Source organism: Scomber scombrus, chromosome 20 (genome assembly GCF_963691925.1).
Source record: "Scomber scombrus chromosome 20, fScoSco1.1, whole genome shotgun sequence".
NCBI lineage: Eukaryota > Metazoa > Chordata > Actinopteri > Scombriformes > Scombridae > Scomber > Scomber scombrus.
In genome coordinates, this window is record NC_084989.1 from 24,058,571 (window position 1) to 24,061,866 (window position 3,296).

Below are 3,296 nucleotides of genomic sequence, written 5' to 3' on the forward strand. Positions count from 1 at the left end.
TGTACACTCTGGGTCTATTTTTGCTCGTCCAGTTTGCAGCCAACATGGGCCTAAAGTTGTACTTCCTGTGGCGGTGCAGGGGCCACTGAAGCAAGATTTAATTTTATTGATTTTTCAGCCTTGTATCTTATATAATTCAATATATAAGCGGGGAGCTCCGGTCCTCTGAAATGATGCCAACGCGGAAGTAACTTAAAACTGCATTCTATCAAAAGGCCACCAGGGGGCGACCGTTTTGGTGTCAAAAGGACTTCCGTCTCTATACAAGTCAATGGAGAATTCACCAACTTCTCACTTGATTTCTAACCTCAGTAAACGTTTTCAAAATGTGTTTATGGTCTCAATCGCTAGTTTAAAGCCTTCTTCAATGCAGTATGATGTTCATTTGGGACATTTTGGCCTCCCTGATTTTATATGTGACGATAAAGCAGGGTATGCATTAGGGCGTGGCTACGTGGTGATTGACAGGTTGATTGGTTCACAGGTTCAGGAGGGCGCCTTAGGTTTATTGTACATGCATTAACACAAGGAAAAGTGCTGGATTGTTCCTTTAAGACACCAAAACTCACAACAATATGAGCCGAGGAAAGATCACAGAGATGTTCGTATGCAGCCGCGGTGACATTACAGGAGAGAAAAGGTCACAGCTACACAAACTCACACACTTATCGGACCATTTACAGCGTGTTCACACACATTCATCACAGCTACATTTCATACATTTAATTACAGCAGCATCGATCACTGTCCTCTCATGTCGGATCTGCACTCAGCCTGTATCTCTGAGGCTCCATCTGTCTTACATGGTGGGTGATAATTAAAGTGGCAGCTGATGGAAAGGCTCTCTCTCTCTCTCTCTCTCTCTCTCTCTACCTCTTTCGTTCTCTCTCTATCTCTCTCTCTCTCTCTATCTCTGTCTCTCTCTCTCTTTCTCTCTGTCTCTCTCTCTCTCTCTCTGTCTCTCTCTGTCTCCCTCCCTCTCTCCCTCTCTCTGTCTCTCTCTCTCTCTACCTCTCTTTCTGTCTTTCTTTGTCTCTTTCGCTCTCTCTCTCTCTCTCTCTCTGTCCCTCTCTCTCTGTCTCTGTCTCTCTCTTGCTCTCTGTCCCTCTCTCTCTCTCTCTCTCTCTCTCTACCTCTCTTTCTGTCTTTCTCTGTCTCTTTCGCTCTCTCTCTCTCTCTCTCTGTCTCTCTGTCTCTGTCTCTCTGTCTCTCTGTCTCTGTGTCTCCCTCTCCCTCTCCCTCTCTTTCTCTCTCTGTCTCTCTCTCTCTGTCTCTGTCTCTCTCTCTCTGTGTCTCTCCCTCTCTCTCTCTCTCCCCCTCTCCCTCTCCCCCCTCTCCCTCCCTCTCTCTCTCTTGTTCTGTTAACGGCTGTCTGAGCTCAGCGCAGAAAAAGAAAATGACTGTGTTTAACCTTCAGTTAACATCGCCACGGCTCAGCCTGGAATTTAATCAGCTCAGTGCTCCGTCAGGGTTCAGGTGATTCCAGCAGCAGACTCTCAGAGACAGAAACGATCCGGCTGCCTGAGATGAAGTTACAGAAACTCCCTTCCTCCTCTCCTTTTGTCTGCAGGTTTTCAATCCTGTTACTCACAAGTTTTAGTCAGTTTCCATGTGAGTTGTACTACACACATTTGACATTTTCTGCAAACATCTATATATATATGAATGGATAGAGAAGCTGTGGGAACTATGCACTCTAACAAGTATTACTGTAATTTCACAATGAATTACTGGCTAATAATTGCAGTAAATTCACAGTGTTATACTGTAATTACTTTACTGCAATTTACATGAAAATCACAGTAATGTATGAATGTGTTTCTACAGCAAACCAGACACAAGATTACTGTGAAAATACAGTATTTTAATGTAAAATTACACAATATGATACTGTAATTATTATCTGATATTACTGTAAATTCACAGTAATATCACAGCAATATATTGTGTTTTCATGTTAACCACAAAATTACAGTAAAACTACAATATTTTATGCATAAATTACAGTAAAACTAAAAACTGCAAAAAACTGCATTCTATCAAAAGGCCACCAGGGGGCGACCGTTTTGGTGTCAAAAGGACTTCCGTCTCTATACAAGTCAATGGAGAATTCACCAACTTCTCACTTGATTTCTAACCTCAGTAAACGTTTTCAAAATGTGTTTATGGTCTCAATCGCTAGTTTAAAGCCTTCTTCAATGCAGTATGATGTTCATTTGGGACATTTTGGCCTCCCTGATTTTATATGTGACGATAAAGCAGGGTATGCATTAGGGCGTGGCTACGTGGTGATTGACAGGTTGATTGGTTCACAGGTTCAGGAGGGCGCCTCATGCTCCTCCTGATGCCCATATAAGTAGAATCCGTGTTTTTATTTTTCCCAGCATGCACCTGAAATTTTCAAGATGGCGCTGCTCAGATCCGATACTATTGGCCTCCGAGCAGCAGTCCACAAACCAATGGGTGACGTCACGGATGTTACGTCCATTTCTTATATACAGTCTTTGGTAAAACTACAATATTTTATGCCTACATACCATACTCTATACTACTACCATACCACCATGCATTGTAAAAGTGTGATTATAGTAGTTTATTGTGAGAATTTACTGTAAAAACCTGCTGATTGTTAACAGTGTATTTATTATTGAGACATTCTGAGCTTTTCTGCTTGCATAGCCCACATGGACACTAAAACACAGCTTTAGTTTTTAAACATTCCCCCTTCATTATGGTGTTAATACTCTTCTTGACAAGCTGCCATCCCGCCTGAGGCCTGAGGCAGCTGATGGGTTAGGAAAGGAAGTTGGAAAGAGAAACACAAATAAACAAACTTTAGCAAACATTATTAAGTTACAACAGTTTTTAAAGTGTACTTCAAGGAGCAACACGAGAGCCCATTGATTAGAAACTTCAAATACACAAGCCTTAACCTAAAAATGAGCAATCTGTTATCTCCTGACTCCTACTGCTGTTGCCAAGTCCTTCCCTCCTTCCTTTCTTCCATCCTTCCTTTCTTCTCTCCTTCCTCCTTTCCTTCCTTCTTCTTTTCTTCCTTCCCGCCTTCCTTCCCCCCCCCTTTTTCCTTCCTTCCTTCTTTCCTTCCCCCCTAACTTCCTCCCTTCCTTCTTTCCTCTGTCCTTCTTTCCTTCCTTCCTCCCTTCCTCTTTTCCTTCTTTCCTCCCTCCCTCCCACCCTCCCTTCTACCTTCCTTCCTACCTTCTTTCCTTCCTCCCTCGTTCCTTTCTTCTTCCTCCCTCTCTTCCTCCCTCACTCCTTTCCTTCCTTCTTCCTCC

The 3,296-nt window shown here is 42.9% G+C and overlaps 1 protein-coding gene across 1 annotated transcript in view; it reads right to left on the minus strand.

Moving 5' to 3' along the window:
- LOC134002158 (uncharacterized protein C18orf63) overlaps positions 1 to 3,296 on the minus strand; it is a 34,638-nt gene that overhangs the window by 13,706 nt on the left and 17,636 nt on the right.